This window comes from Haliotis cracherodii, unplaced genomic scaffold, assembly GCF_022045235.1.
Source record: "Haliotis cracherodii isolate W230 unplaced genomic scaffold, xgHalCrac1.p SCAF_9, whole genome shotgun sequence".
Lineage (NCBI taxonomy): Eukaryota > Metazoa > Mollusca > Gastropoda > Lepetellida > Haliotidae > Haliotis > Haliotis cracherodii.
This window is the reverse complement of record NW_027266343.1, coordinates 3,093,340-3,111,255: the sequence shown is the minus strand read 5'-3', so window position 1 is coordinate 3,111,255 and position 17,916 is coordinate 3,093,340. Positions and strand designations below refer to the sequence as shown.

Below are 17,916 nucleotides of genomic sequence, written 5' to 3'. Positions count from 1 at the left end.
AATTTCCTGCTTTCTCTTCAGAAGAATCATGATTCAAATGATATTATCTCATCAACTGATCATGTTTCTCTTGCCTACTTAGAAGCCTTTATCTAGCGAAAAGTTCTATTTCACCCTAAAGGTTTACCAAAAAGATCACACTGCCTTGGAAAGTAATTTTTTCACAATATTTTTATATTACTCTTAAAACTTGAAGCAGGTTTAAAAACAAGTAATCTATTTACAGTGGCCTTGTTCAGTAAAGACACACAGTTACATGGGGACCTGAAATGAAGACAAATCTACTTGTCTGAGACCAGTAAGAACCCCATGACAAGCCAAGTTCTTTTTCAGAATGATTGTCCTCTGGAAAGGGACTGAACAGCAAGCACAAAAAGACATCGTTGGGTAAAGGTTGAGTTTACACCTGGACGTTAATAGCTGTAATACTGGCCACAAGATTTAATCACATGGATTACAAACGCTTTTAGTAAAGTTGACGAGACTCACAAGGGAAACAAAAGTATGCCTTGGTTGTGTTAATTTTACCAATTTTTAACCAATAATGCTAAGTACAGTGAGAGACAAATACGAGAAAAAAATTGTTTCGTTTTTATTTTTGTTAAAATTTGGTTTTAAGCACACAGCCATAAAAGAAATACAGTTTGGTAATCTGATTGGATTACTTAGTCAACCTCTAAGGATTGAAGACATCAGACAACAAACAGAACAGCTATAGTTCATTGGTTGGCAGTTTGAGGAAAAAATGGACATTTCCAGGCTTTCTTTCCATGTTAACTTTCACATGTAAGGGTTGGTGTATCCTTAACCCAAGCTAACAAAAGTCTGATCGAAGTCAGTCTCCAGGTAATGCCACTATCATGTTCCAATAATGTATATGTGACGCCAAATTGTCCTTTTCAATTAGGATGTAGTCAAGGAAATTGAATTAAGGCTAATCCATCTATATGCTCAAGACAAGCTTGGCTCTGCCATCTGGTGCCAATGTACTGAAAGGGTTCTTTGTAATTTGTAATCGGCTGAACTTGATCATAAAATGTGAGTTAGGTCAAAAGTAAAGTGACCTGGTTGAAACTTGTTAAAAACCCAGGAATTTTCTGATTAAGACAATATTTATTTTCAATGAACGAACCTGCTTATAACGAACTGTTTTTGGTCCCGATCAATTGCTGTATATATCCTGTGTATATGCCTGTAACGAACTACGGTTATAACAAACTAAGATAGTGGTTCCTTTGAGTTCGTTATAACCGTAGTATACTGTATGCTCATGGTGTAGCCTAGAACTTGTAAATTCAGAAAGCGGAGCTTGTACAAATAAAACAGAGTCAACTTGGAGAGCAGTGAAGGCACTAAGGGAATGTATGACAGTTATTTTGTTGAATACATTATAAGAAAAGAAATATTTCAATTGTGCCGTTGATCCTTTTAATCAGTTTATTCCGATGGATCCACAGACTTAAGCTTATTTGACAGTTCATTGAACATCTCAAATTAATGTTTGAATGAGTAAGTATCTATCGATAATCATTTCCTTGTGAAAATTCATATGTGTTCATGAATTTTCTACTGTAATATTTCGACAAAAAGGGATGTACCCCCTTTAAACATCGCTGTGTTGTCTGTGTAAGAAATTACTGATCTGCGGACAGTGTTCGGTAGAAAAAATGGCGTCCTATAAATCCTTTCGCTTTAACAGTAAATAGCAAACTGCGCATGCTTTGAACTTTCATAAAAACATAAAAACAATCGTTTCTGGGTTGGGGCTCCAAATAGTGCAGTCTACCCGCTACAACATCTTTGCCACCACCTAAAGCCGTCAGAACCGAGGCAGATGCCCTCGTGTTAAATCCTGATGCCTTCCCCAACTTCCCTAATTCCTTCTTCTGACGACCATCCTCTCTAAGCGTTATTTAAAGAAAAGAAAAATGTTGCAGTATGTAAGGTAATTATCCAGCGATCAGACAACTCAAACAATCTCTCAGCTGCTAGATGATACTGCACTAGGCATGTGTATTTTCAGCTGAAAAGTGACGTAGTTTCACCTTTAAAATCGTTGAGGGCTGTAAATCTGAATTTTCACAGACTAATACACCACATTGCCACTATTGTTCACGTTTATCCATTAATAATACATTAGTTCACCATACCAAGCAGTTTGAATGACGACGAAGAACAGTAACGAGACTTGGGAGAATATTGTTATACTGTTGGCTGCAGCGTAAGCACTCTGTCACACGCGTTAAATAACCCTTCCATTCGACGTCACAATTCACTAAATCATTGCACATGAAAAGTTATGACAAAAAGGGGGAAGATTTTAACGCAAATTTACTGAAATATGAATTAAAAGCACAGAACTGATAATAGTGGCACGGCACTGTAGCTCACCTGAATATGTAGTCAACAGTCACAATGTCAACCAGGGCAGCCAATTAACAAAAGTTGCTGTCAGCATTGATATTCTAATATTTTCTTCAGAAACAGCGAGGAACACTAAAATCAAATGATATGAATAAAATATGTCATCATAAGTAGAAACATACATGTGCAAGCTTAGTTCTCCCAATCTGGCAATTCAACGCAAGTGAGTGAGTGAGTGAGTGAGTGAGTGAGTGAGTGAGTGAGTGAGTGAGGCTTAACACCACAATGAACAGTATTCCAGTTGTATCACGGCGTGTCAGCTTGTGGGAAGAAAACCCGAAAGACGTTTACCACTTCGGTGACACCCACAAGCATGGATATGGTGCTGACACACCTAGAAACATAATAAGGGCGAACCCCGACTCAAAGCCACAACCATGGTTTCTGGCATACCTAAGGGATTTGTACATTTTAAGAGAATATTTGAGCATGGTCATAACAAGGTCCAAAGAAAACCTTAACGTGTTGAATCCCACAACAAAGTAATCAAATACCAAATTTCATGACATTTTGTACACTTGAATTTCAGTCAGGTGAGTTAAAAATAATATATTTGTATAAAATATGTATAAATTATGTATAAATTATGTAAATCAACAATAACAAGTTTTAGCTGCAAAAAGTTGCAAAATTGCTGGTGCAACGTTAAGCAATCTTCAATCACTCACTTAACATGTATAAAGTCAAAGAAGTTACTCAGATCTGTTGATTCTGTAAAATCAACTCCCACTTCACGGCTCATTGATCTTATAATTTCTCCATCACATACATATCACAAACAAAAGTTGAAATAAATACATGCTCTTCATCCCTGTCCTTCTACTACATAATGCGTCCAAATCCGATTCAAATTGAACTCAATTTCTTTTATGTGTATCTTTTCAACAGGATATTTTAAAACATCTCTCTACAAAACAGTAAGAACGTAAAAACTAAGAGAAGTTTTTTAAAAAATGAGATAAGAGAAAAATAGAAAATCTAAACAAACAGCAAAAACCAAATTTGGAAAACAAAGATTCTCTAAAACTATTGCAATCAATCATGAGGGTGCTTTGACCTTTCTAAAGACTCGGTTTTAGGTCCTTAGTTTCCAATTTAGTTCAACTTCAAACCATCACGGGCTTCGTAAACCTTTGTGAACTCCTACAGAGGCAGTTCAACTTCCGGCTAGAGTCGCAGGAAATCATCCTGGCGCTGATTTTCAAAGAACTGATTCAACGATAGCCTCTTCAAAGTTCAAATGTTTAATCGACGATGAGTATTTCTAATCTTTTAATCCCCTACACTTCATTTTTCAGCAATTGACTAGAGGGAAAATCGTTAGACTGGACAGAGGCTCACACTCAACAGCCATCAATCTTGGTGAAAGTGCACTATTTGCGGATTTCTCGGGGAGTGTTTACGAAATAATAATATAATTTTGTCTAAATAAAGACAAACACTGTTTGACGCATGTGAAAGGCTCTATTTTTGACACATACCAACATATGTACGCCTTACCATACAATTAAAAAATAACCCCATGTTGATTACAGAAGTCAAGGAAAACTTAATTGAATTTAGGTTTTTTTTGTCTGTGAAGTGTTTATTTCAGGTTGAATAATACTTTTTAGAAAGATCTTGAGGCGTGAAGTTTCTGAGGGAAACAGTTTGAGAAGAAACAAGAGGGACAGAGGCAGCAGTTGTGCAGTGTTTGAAACAGAGTAAACTTGTTCCATATTTCTTCAAACATTTACCTTTTTCCCATTAATATGAAAAAGTTATTATGAAGCAAGTTTTGAGCACTACTGAAATCCTTAGACAATCAAAAGTAATCTACATTATCTATATTTATCGTTTTATTTTATTTTCTCAAATGCAGTATACCAGTATTCTCATAGGTTGGCCCCCTCCCCCACCCTCTAAAGTGTTTGCCATGGAGTCCCCACAGGGAGACAAGCATGAGGTGCTAAGGACCTGTTTGCCATGGACTCCCCACAAGGAGACAAGCATGAGGTGCTGGGGACCTGTTTGCACTGGGGTGGCCACAGGGAGACAAGCATGAGGTACTGGGGACCTGTTTGCCCTGGGGTGGCCACAGGGAGACAAGCATGAGGTACTGGGGACCTGTTTGCCCTGGGGTTGCCACAGGGAGACAAGCATGAGGTACTGGGGACCTGTTTGCCCTGGACTCCCCACAAAGAGACAAGCATGAGGTGCTGGGGACCTGTTTGCCATGGACTCCCCACAAGGAGACAAGCATGAAGTGCTGGGGACCTGTTTGCACTGGGGTGCCCACAGGGAGACAAGCATGAGGTGCTGTGACCTGTTTGCCATGGACTCCCCACAAGGAGACAAGCATGAGGTGCTGTGACCTGTTTGCCATGGACTCCCCACAAGGAGACAAGCATGAGGTACTGGGGACCTGTTTGCACTGGGGTGGCCACAGGGAGACAAGCATGAGGTACTGGGGACCTGTTTGCCCTGGACTCCCCACAAAGAGACAAGCATGAGGTGCTGGGGACCTGTTTGCCATGGACTCCCCACAAGGAGACAAGCATGAGGTGCTGGGGACCTGTTTGCACTGGGGTGCCCACAGGGAGACAAGCATGAGGTGCTGTGACCTGTTTGCCATGGACTCCCCACAAGGAGACAAGCATGAGGTGCTGTGACCTGTTTGCCATGGACTCCCCACAAGGAGACAAGCATGAGGTACTGGGGACCTGTTTGCACTGGGGTGCCCACAGGGAGACAAGCATGAGGTGCTGTGACCTGTTTGCACTGGGGTGGCCACAGGGACAAATAAATCATCACTTATGCTTTGTTGACCCAGAAATCTTCATCTGGATAATTTCACTGGAAATAGTACATCCTCATCAGGGGTGTTCCTTTGAATAGAAATAATATTGGCACAAAAAGCCAATGTAATCTGAACTAAACCATTATCAAACCTGATACGAATTACTCCAAACCACTCAGGACTATGAGAAACAAGGCCTTCATCACACAATACCAACATCTATCATCACATAGACAGTTCCGTGATATAAACCTAATACACTCCAGAGCACTGTCACCTGCATCCACGCCAGTACCTCAGGTGCACTGCAGCACACATATTGGCGTCATAACTCAACCTTGCATAACAAAATATAGCCCGCAAGTCAAAGACGCAGAAGAAAAACTGGAGTTCTTCTTGCCTTGAGTCTTGACTGACTGTAAGCATGAATGATCTCATTCCTCCTTGGTTATTTAAAAAAAATATTAATACTTTTTGCTGGCTAACTTTTAAGACACAAAAGAAGTGTCTCAAGAGATTATTAGAATTTTTTTGAAATTCTCTAGGGGCTTATGTGCCTTATACTACTTGATAGTTTGTTACTATATATGCTTTCAAAGGCAATCATGTCTCAGGAAACATAAGCATAAACAATGGGTCGGTAGTCAATTGCCGCAGATATTAGTCTCCAAAATTATATATTATATGTGTTTTTTAATCTTTTTCAGTATTTATTTTCATTTTTTTTAAATTTCAAAAACATTTCTCTTATGTTGTCTGAAACTATTTGTTACCCACATATTTGTCTCAAGTTCAAGGACATTTCCCCTGAAGTGCTGGTGAAAGAGACAAAATGTTAGTTATAATTTCACAGATAAAACGCATAACTGTTTGTTATTTAGAAAATGTAAAGATACTACTTTACTTTGTCAAACAAAACAAAAAAGCCTTATTTGAACTACAAATAAATCTTGGTTATCTAACTTATTCAGAACACACTCAAATTGAATTTGTTTCATCAAATGTCCTGAACCATATCTAGTTTGACAAACAGAGAATCTCTCCCTTTTAGCTATTTATGACTTGGGAAGTAGCATGATGAAAATAGATGATGGTAAGTGTTGGCATGAAAGCTACCTACCAGTTTGTGTATATATAACTCAAGATCTATAGACCTATAGATAGTCAAGTCTGGATCACACAGCCAGTGACTGAAAGCATTAGCAACGATTCAAGCCATTTGCAGCGATAGAAATTGGCACGAGTCCCGTTGTCCTTGCTTAACTGCACTATAGTAATGGTGTATAAGGTAGAGCACAAATTTGCGATTTTAAGGGTTTTGCTGTATGTTTTCATTATAAGGACTAGTGGACAAAAACTGTTAGTTTCTATGAGGGATGGTCAAAAAGTTCTAAGCCTAACAAAAAACAAAAACAATTGCATGAGTTTTTAATTTTATCGTATCGCTGAATTGGCACCATGAGTAGGGTCAGAACTTAACTCAAAATCTTTACTTGCCTGGGTACTAGCCTGGGTAAAGATAAAATGCCCTTGTAATGCTAGATAATGGGGAAATAGCGGGCTAGTGGACCAGTGTTAAGTTCTAATCCTGATGAGACACCAATCTCTAGGTCTGACCACCTGGGTGCAAAGAGATCTTAGTTCTAAGATAATCGTCAACAAACATGGGGTACTGCTGACAGTCAACTAACATGGGGTACTGCTGACAGTCAACTAACATGGGGTACTGCTGACAGTCAACTAACATGGGGTACTGCTGACAGTCAACTAACATGGGGTACTGCTGACAGTCTACAAACACGGGGTACTGCTGACAGTCAACTAACATGGGGTACTGCTGACAGTCAACTAACATGGGGTACTGCTGACAGTCAACTAACATGGGGTACTGCTGACAGTCTACAAACAGGGTACTGCTGACAGTCAACTAACATGGGGTACTGCTGACAGTCAACAAACACGGGGTACTGCTGACAGTCAACAGACTTGGGGTACTGCTGACAGTCAACAAACTTGGGGTACTGCTGACAGTCAACAGACACGGGGTACTGCTGACAGTCAACAAACACGGGGTACTGCTGACAGTCAACAAACACGGGGTACTGCTGACACTCAACAAACATGGGGTACTGCTGACACTCAACAAACATGGGGTACTGCTGACAGTCAACAATCAGGGTACTGCTGACAGTCAACAAACACGGGGTACTGCTGACAGTCAACAAACACGGGGTACTGCTGACAGTCAACAAACATGGGGTACTGCGGACAGTCAACAAACATGGGGTACTGTTGACAGTCAACAAACATGGGGTACTGTTGACAGTCAACAAACATGGGTTACTGCGGACAGTCAACAAACACGGGGTACTGCTGACAGTCAACAAACATGGGGTACTGCTGACAGTCAACAAACATGGGGTACTGCTGACAGTCCACAACAAACAGGGTACTGCGGACAGTCCACAACAAACAGGGTACTGCGGACAGTCCACAACAAACAGGGTACTGCGGACAGTCCACAACAAACAGGGTACTGCGGACAGTCAACAAACATGGGGTACTGAAGATGTATTTAACATTCCCATTTCAGCACACCACAAGGAATTCAATGCATCAAATAAGTTGAGGTGTCCGTACAGACTATTAAAGGTGCCAACATAAACACAAATCCCCTGACAGAAATACTTAAACTTAATCACAAGCGTTTCCTTCACAAACAAAATCTGACCATAACTCACACAAGCTCCTTGAACTCATCTCATTAATCCATATCAAAATCAGTTAAACATGCCACTGAAGAATCTTACCAGCCTTTATTCCAAACCTTTGCTAAACATGCAATAATTCCCGATCTATGTAATCAGCTAACGCCAATCCCATTTTTACATGTTTATCGGAGGAATGAATTAGCCAAAAACTACTAAAGAAAACATACTAGTCTTTAATCTAAACTGCTACAAAGCAAATCAAAATTTCCGATCCGCGAAATCAACGAGCGTCAATTCCGCAACAAACGTCCCATTGTATGGTGAAATGTGTGAGCAACGGCATGTATAATTGGAAGGTAATGTTGTTACGGACAAGCAACATCAAAGAGACCAATGTCCATCTTCCGGCAATGTTTTATTACCTCTTCTTCACGATTATTTCCTGCCTGCAACCAAGAAATGAAAGCCTCCAGCTCCATAAGGCTTGTTGCCGCATCGTGTATCTTCCCATTTTAGTGGAAGCTGCATGTCTTACGCACTTGGTTTCATGCCAAAAGTTGGAGGAAAAACCTTCAGACTCTTGTAACAAGAGGCTGGAAAAAACTTGACAAACTATTTTCAGGTATACACTTGCTGACATTCACAAACTGTTTTTGTGCTACAAATAATTGACTCTTGCACTTTCAATGGCAAACTCTCTGTCCCAACTAGCCTGAAAGTCAGCAGTACAATGCACGAGTCTGCTTTGCATAAGTTGGTGATATCTGATTTCATCATCAATAATTCTATACATCAACATCCAAACACAAGTTTGTTACAAAAAGACAGAAGTTAGTTCCTAATAATTTAGAATATTCAGTTTGTATGCAAAGAACACATAAAACATACACTGATATTTCTGTGGAACATATTGCTCCATTTTAGCACACAATTCACAGCTAGCAAAACATATTCTAGCCATATCTAGAGGTGTCTTCAAATATGCAAATAACCAGAAGCAACCTCTTCACCATACTTTCATCAAATCCCCCTTAATCAAAAACATACAACCTTGACTTTCCCAACTTTAAACTCTACACCTTGACCTTCCAGTCCAAGAACAATACTATCAAATTTTGACCTTCCAGTAACATTACTTCCAGATCTTGACCTTCCAGTAGTCCAAGAACATTATATTAGACCTTGAACATCCAGTCCAAGAACATTACTATCAGATCTTGACCTTCCAGTCCAAGAACAATACTATCAGATCTTGACATTCCAGTAACACTACTTCCAGACCTTAACCTTCCAGTAGTCCAAGAACATTACTATCAGATCTTGACCTACAGGACCGCCTCCGTGGTCTAGTGGTAGAGCGTCTGCCTGGAGGTCAGGGGTTTGATCCCCAGCCGTGTCATACCAAAAGACGTTAAAAGATAGTACCTGTCTGGAGCTCAGCAATAAGGGGCTCAAACAAGGACTGGTCAGCTCAGTCAGTATACTGTGTCTGAGTGGGGTATTGGTATCTCAGTGGGCTAGCACTATAAATCGGCATCAGTCCGGTTGAGAACAAGCAGACACACACACACACACACGTCTGCCCGCCCGCCCGCACACACGCACGGTGCTTGCACATGGCTATGTAAGTGCAATAATCTTGGACGCGACGTTAAACCCCATTTCACCTAACCTCACCTCACCTCTTGACCTTCCAGTACCATTATTTCCAGTCCTGACCTTCCTGTAACATTACTTCCAGATCTTGACCTTCCAGTCCAAGAACATAACTATCAGATCTTGACCTTCCAGTCCATGAACATTACTATCATATCTTGACCATCCAGTCCAAGAACATAACTTCCTGATCTTGACCGTCCAGTCTAAGAACATAACTTCCTGATCTTGACCGTCCAGTCTAAGAACATAACTTCCTGATCTTGACCGTCCAGTCTAAGAACATAACTTCCTGATCTTGACCGTCCAGTCCAAGAACATAACTTCCTGATCTTGACCGTCCAGTCCAAGAACATAACTTCCTGATCTAGACCGTCCAGTCCAAGAACATAACTTCCTGATCTTGACCGTCCAGTCCAAGAACATAACTTCCTGATCTTGACCGTCCAGTCCAAGAACATAACTTCCTGATCTTGACCGTCCAGTCCAAGAACATAACTTCCTGATCTTGACCGTCCAGTCCAAGAACATAACTTCCTGATCTTGACCGTCCAGTCCAAGAACACTGCTGCCAAACAACTTCTACAGCTGCAACAACCACCAAGTCTCAGAACTGTTAAGGTGCAACAGTAACTGGCAATGAATCCTAGAACCATCAACCATCTAGGAGGATCTCGACCTTTGATACTGACATACTAAAACATATTACATTTAATGCATGTCGAGGTAACCATGACAAAACTTGAATGCTGGCCTTTGACTTATCTCAACCCTAAAGTTTTCAAAATGGCACCAACCAAGTGAACGTATATATTAATTAAAATAAAATCTTCAATACCTTTGGAGTAAGTGTGACCACAAACGTTTTTAGCAAGATCTTTCATTCTTGTGATGACCTTCTCATTGGCATGTGCCTTCTGGAGGAAGTCAGTGGAAGGATATCATTGAAAGATAATAACTCTAATAACTTGCAAAATCAAATCAATGATGGCAATGGCAGGCCAAACGAGACAAAGCCTTACAGCAAAATCACAAAACCCTTCACTTCAATCATGCAGTGAAGATGATAGATTAAATGAATAAAAGCAAATTGAATTACAGAAATTATTATTCAGTATTATGTTAAATACAATATAAATCAAGAACACAGCTCAAAATATAACACCTCTGCCTCAAACACTAGTTTGAAATTCCTAGCTCTGTAATAGAAACAAGCAGACCCTCCTATGAAACAGTTCGCTGACAGAATCTAGTACTTCCACCACACAACAAGAAGGTGGGACATGTCAGATCAGGTGGAAACACAATAATCCGTGTCTCTTTCAGTAAATTGTAAAAACTAACGTGGCCAATTAACTTGTAATAAGAAAGATATACAGAGTTTCATGCTACAGATCAATTCAGGGATAAAACCTGAGACAAGCTATTTGTTTTATGACTCAGTGAGGACGGTCAGATTGGTTGACAAAGACACTTAATGGCGTGTAGTGGTAGAAGGGATTGAAATCACATATAAAAAATACAAACAGAATTGATAAAGATCTTTGTTAATTGAAATAGATTTCAAGGTCTTAGTGTCATTTATAGCTTTTAAATTTAATTGGCAAATAAAACATGCAACTCTGGATGTCAAGGTGGATATAGTGAATAATAAGCCCAGTTAGTCAGTTCTGGTTCTGACAAACATGGAAAAGTTATTTGAAGTTACTACGTTGTGTTACAAAAATATCCAAACTAATGATATTTATACAATGTTTTTCAGATATAAATAAAATAGAAATCTGTTTTTGCAGGGACTTCATGACCAAATTCATTTCCTAGATGGCCCCAATAATCTACATCTATTCAACAGAATCCTACAAAATTCTTTACATCTCAGATCAGGACACGCATTCACAGGGTTATATATATTCTTATGAAGGCCTCAAGCTCTTTCTTTTTCTATAAAACTGTGACATCTGTCAACCAGAATGCCAATGAGAAATTTGATGAATCTTTGATTCCCATATATATTTACCACTTTTACTAGCGGTACCACTGTATCAAAATACTATCATCAATGACAATCAGATCAGAATATATAGTTCCTTTGGGGGATGATTAATGAAATTATTCTTGACTCGGTCTTAGCAAGAAAGAAGGTCAACACTGACCTATATATTTCCTATCTTTCAACAATCTATTTCTCTCAATCAGACGACACAATGTCTATGGTATATACACTTCACAAACACAAGGGAATGGACGAGCCTCATCACAGCTTCATAAATCACCCTGATGACTTGGGCCCAATTATTGTAGCTAAACACACAGCTACTCCCACTCGCAGAGCCACTCTATGCCTGTTTTCAGAGAAAACATTTTCCTGACCTGTATACAATTCAAAGAAAATGTCTTTTAAGACACAAATATCCTCACAATTAATGTGAACTAGTTGTACAGGAAATAGGGGGTTCGGTGAGGAGTTCAAAAATGCATCTGCTGCCATTCATTCACAATGACTACTAAGACACGAGATTAGCAGCAGTAGTACTTACATTTGGGGCCAACTTGGACAAGAACGGACGTATTTGCTCCCGCATCAGTCAGATTTAAACCACTGGAAAATGTTTCACTACAAAGTTATCTCCCCTTGCCGGATTTATGAGAGCAAAACACTATTTTTGTGTAATAAACAATATTGTTTGCGTTTATGGGGGAATAAATTTAAAACCGATGTGCTCAATGCATAAATTCCTGTTTTTATGTTGAAACAAAAACACACACAAATATTGAAGTCAATTCTCGGAAATAAATACAACAATATTAACTTCATAGACAGCTTATTTAATCATTAACACTCAATACACCAACAGTGATATCATTCAGCGGAATAATGCAACACGATCCCCGCACAGTCTATTATCATCCAATCAGGAAACAAAAGTTTGTTAGTGGAAGTGGCATAATTCATATTTGGTTTATGGAAACATCAAAGCTATACAATTGGCTCCATTGGCAAACAAATCACATGGAATCACTTGCAACTTATTTATTTACACACCAGTACAGAAAGTAGAATAGGTCTTCAGCAACCCATTCTTGCTGTTAAAGGCGACTATTCTTGTCGAAAGCGGCGACTAATGGATGGTCAGGCTCGCTGACTTAGTTGATGCATGTCAATGTATTCTAATTGCGTGGATCAATGCTCATGATGTCAATCACTGGATTGTCTGGTCCAGACCCGATTATTTATAGACTGTCATCTTATAGTTGAAATATTGCTGAGTGTGGTGTTAAACAGGAAATAAAACTTTGTTTTTATTCAATGCAAAGCACAGCATCTCTCATCCATTGGCATCCACTCTTGAAGCCGGTATTTTCTTTTTCATCCAAAAAAGACTTCAAACCGTCTAGAAAGGTTACACTCGAAATGTTTACACACAGTGATTATCAATCAAAAGACATGAGAAGGCTTAAAATACACTTAGGACACTGAGAATACTTTGAGGTGAGGTGAGGTGAGGTGAGGTGAGGTGAGGTGAGGTGAAATGGGATTTAACTGCACTTATAGCAAAATGCAGGCGTGCATTGTACGAGTAGGTCCTAATGCGTTTTGCCGCAGTTTAACATGGATACCCCATTCAGACACAACATATTGACTCCAAGCCAACAAGTCCTTGTTTTATCACCCAAATGCTGACCTTTGGGCAGGGAAACAGCAAGTACCATCTTATTACGTCTTGTGGTTTGAGATGGCCAGGGATGGAACCCACAACCCTCTCAAGGCAGACATTCTATTGGAACAGCAAAAACACATGAAGAAACAACGTTCAACAAAACAGTAGTAGAATAATAATACCAGCATTAATAACTCAGTGTGTTTGTGTTTGTTTCTTTGTTTGTTTGTTAGTTTGTTAGTTTGTTTGTAAGTTTGTTTGTTTGTTTGTTTGTAAGTTTGTTTGTTTGTAAGTTTGTTTGTTAGTTTGTTAGTTTGTTTGTAAGTTTGTTTGTTTGTTTGTTAGTTTGTTAGTTTGTTTGTAAGTTTGTTTGTTTGTAAGTTTGTTTGTTTGTCAGTTTGTTGTGTAATGCCATACACAGCAATATTTCAGCTTTATGGAAGCCTGTAAATAATTGTGTCTAGACCAGACAAACCAATGATTGGTATTATGAGCAATGATCCACGTCCTCTGGGTATGATGACATGCAATAAACCAAATCACTGAGTCTAACCACCCAATCCAAGTTAGCAGTCTCTACTACAATTATGGGTTGCAGGAGACCTATCACACCTAGTCACTCCCACATAGCTATTCAATGCGACATTAAACCCCATTTCACTTTACCCACCATAGTCATTTTCCCAAATACTCTGTTCAGAAACAAACCTGCAATCTTCCAAAGACATTCACCTCCCCTATGTGGAGAGTGGGTTTGTACCAGTATTGTCAACATGCACATATATTCCTCCTGAATGTTTTCAGGGAGACATAACCCTTCAGATGATCCATCATTATAGGTCCAAAGGAACTAACAAACAGACACCAGAACATATATTTTAAAAACAGTTAACACATTTCATTGTCATTCCCTTTTCAGCTCTAGCATCCCATTGTCATTTCCTTTTAGGCTCTAGCAGCCTATATTCATCCCTTCTCACCTCTAGCATCCCATTGTCATCCCCTCTTCAGCTCTAGCAGTCTATATTCACCCGTTCTCAGCTCTAGCAGCCTATACTCACCCCCTTCTCAGCTCTAGCAGCCTATACTCATCCCCTTCTCAGCTCTAGCAGCCTATACTCATCGTTTTTCAGCTCTAGCAGTCTATACTCATCCTTTTTCAGCTCTAGCATCCCATTGTCATCCGCTCTTCAGCTCTAGAGGCCTATACTCATCCCTTCTTAGCTCTAGCATCCCACTGTCATTCCCTTTTCAGTTCTAATGTCCCATTCTTATCTTCTTTTCAGTTCCAGGATCCATTGTTATCCCCTTTACAGCTCTAGCAGCCTATACTCATCCCTTTTCAGCTCTAGAAGTCTATATTCACCCCTTCTCAGCTCTTAACATCCCATTGTCATCCCCTTCTCAGCTCTAGCACAGTTGAGGATAGGCCACTTTTACAGTTGAGAATAGGCCACTTTTACAGTTGAGGATAAGCCACTTTTACAGTTGAGGATAAGCCACTTTTACAGTTGAGGATAGGCCACTTTTACAGTTGAGAATAGGCCACTTTTACAGTTGAGGATAAGCCACTTTTACAGTTGAGGATAGGCCACTTTTACAGTTGAGGATAAGCCACTTTTACAGTTGAGAATAGGCCACTTTTACAGTTGAGGATAGGCCACTTTTACAGTTGAGGATAAGCCACTTTTACAGTTGAGAATAGGCCACTTTTACAGTTGAGGATAGGCCACTTTTACAGTTGAGTATAGGCCACTTTTACAGTTGAGGATAAGCCACTTTTACAGTTGAGGATAGGCCACTTTTACAGTTGAGGATAGGCCACTTTTACAGTTGAGGATAAGCCACTTTTACAGTTGAGGATAAGCCACTTTTACAGTTGAGAATAGGCCACTTTTACAGTTGAGGATAGGCCACTTTTACAGTTGAGAATAGGCCACTTTTACAGTTGAGGATAAGCCACTTTTACAGTTGAGGATAAGCCACTTTTACAGTTGAGAATAGGCCACTTTTACAGTTGAGGATAGGCCACTTTTACAGTTGAGGATAAGCCACTTTTACAGTTGAGAATAGGCCACTTTTACAGTTGAGGATAGGCCACTTTTACAGTTGAGTATAGGCCACTTTTACAGTTGAGGATAAGCCACTTTTACAGTTGAGAATAGGCCACTTTTACAGTTGAGGATAGGCCACTTTTACAGTTGAGTATAGGCCACTTTTACAGTTGAGGATAAGCCACTTTTACAGTTGAGGATAAGCCACTTTTACAGTTGAGGATAAGCCACTTTTACAGTTGAGGATAAGCCACTTTTACAGTTGAGAATAGACCACTTTTACAGTTTAGGATAGGCCACTTTTACAGTTGAGGATAGGCCACTTTTACAGTTGAGGATAAGCCACTTTTACAGTTGAGGATAGGCCACTTTTACAGTTGAGGATAGGCCACTTTTACAGTTGAGGGTAGGCCACTTTTACAGTTGAGGATAGGCCACTTTTGTCTGACATGGGACTCTCTAATTACATCGGAATAACAAAATTTTACAATACATAAACCATCAGGCTTATCTGAACACAGGTGTACACGTCAGCACAGTAACACTGACATACAACATGTGCACTGTCTTTGCCCTGAACCTATCCATGAGAAATGTCAAGAACTCTGAATGATAATAACAGCCAACTTCTGTCTGCAAATGACATGACAATATTTCATGCCTATTTCACCGTAAGTCACAAACATCACTGTCAATCAACTTCCACGTACAACTGATATATAGATAGGAGATATATGAATCTTATCTGTAACTTGTCTTAAATATGGTCTGGTGTATAGTGTACGCCCAGAGAACAGGAAGTTGGTGGTATGATTCACACCAAAAGACGTTGAAAAATGGTATTTGTTGTTACCCTGCCTGGTGCTCGGCATAAAGGTGAGAAAACAAGGACCTGTCAACTAGGTGTCAGTATACTGTGTCTGAGTGCGGTTTTCATTTTAACCTGCGTCATGGTATCAAAGTTGGATAGATGGATAAAACAGGCATCAGCCCGGATGAGTGTGGGTGCTCACGCACAGAGGTCGCTATATAAGTGCAATAATCTTGAACGTGATGTTAAACCCCATTTCACCTCAACCCCACCTTAACTATATCATGAATAAATACATTAATAAATATGATATATAATAAACTGTAGTAGTGAGACCATGCACTGATGCAGCAGTGAATCGCAACATTTTACTTCTCGAAGCAAGTATCGATCACAGTCGCACACAAGGGAAAAAACATTGAATCTATATCTTTAACATTTGCTATGGTAACTGTTACACCAAACACTAATTAGTAGTGGAATTTGTGGTGAAAATGTAAATATTTTCATCCATTGCACCATACTTGACACTTGCCACCAGTGTGGCAGGTATTTGGCCCAGCCCTAATAACTCTTAAATGCCTAAAAATGGGCTTCAAATTCAGCGAGGTGCTTTAACCAACATGCCTAATGCTGAAGGCAATTAATATTCTTTGTCTTTTCTGAGATTGCAACAAAGCCAGAAATCTCATAAGATACTTGACCTTTTGAACTAAGGAAGACTTTTTGAGACACTACAGCTAAGCTCCTAAACACAACCAGAAGACTTATGGCCAGCCTCCATCCCCGACAATTTGCAATCATTGGGTAGAACAAAACATCTCCTGATCAATTAGCCCTTGTAGGTTTCAGCTGAGGTGAAATCTCTGGTTCAGTTCCAGGGCAGATGACAGACATTCCGGGAGGTTTTGCCTGTCATAATTATTCCCCTTTACTTGGATTATTTGGTTACACTGACATAACTGTCTCATATCTGCAGCTTCTGAGGTAAACCGTCTTTTGTAAAAGTACCGATTTGTGTTGGAGGTGACACTTATTTCACGCCTATTGCATGGTGAATATTGCTGCAGCTGTCAGTCACACATAGCAGCCATTGTCAGATGATCACAAAGTAACCAGTGCTAGACTCCAGTCAACACACACCAACTATTCATTTCACCTCAAAACAACAAAATTCCTAAATTCCCCCTGCTCATGTTTTTCGTATTCCTCGATTCCGAGGATTCACAAGAAATTCCTATGTGCACATATATGCTTTCGCAAAGACCCTCAGTAGTCATAACATATTTCATAACCACCTTTTCTATCAACTGACATGTCACTTTCACGGTAAGATACTTACATGCCTTGTGTAAACACGTCAGACATCTATATACACTAACTCAATTCTTTACTCAGTATTCACCTCCTAAAGTAGCCGTGAAATGGCGCTACAAACTATAAAGAAGTTGTTATCCATAAAACTTTCATGTTTTCATGTTCCTCTGAGTTCTAAGACTTGATGCTACATTACTGTCAATAAACATTTTTTTGTAGATTGCGCCACAAATAATCATTCTTACATCCTCTGGGCTGTAGATATTAGATTGCACTAATGATGTATATACAAAAATCAATTAATCATTAACTATTTTTAACGAATTTGAGGTATGACACATTTCATTTTGTCACATTTTTTATTCAAACTAGGCATCTGAGTACATTTACTGGAGACAGATGCTATTCACATGAAGGAGGAATATTTGATTGCACTATGATGTGCTTTATCAAGGAAGGAAAGAAGGGAAGACACATTGCGTTTTCCTCATCTGCAGGTACCAGG

General features: G+C 39.5%; 1 protein-coding gene across 1 annotated transcript in view; it reads right to left on the bottom strand.

Annotated features, from left to right (window-relative positions):
- Positions 1 to 17,916, bottom strand: part of LOC139452503 (phosphatidylinositide phosphatase SAC2-like) — a 390,307-nt gene that overhangs the window by 214,671 nt on the left and 157,720 nt on the right.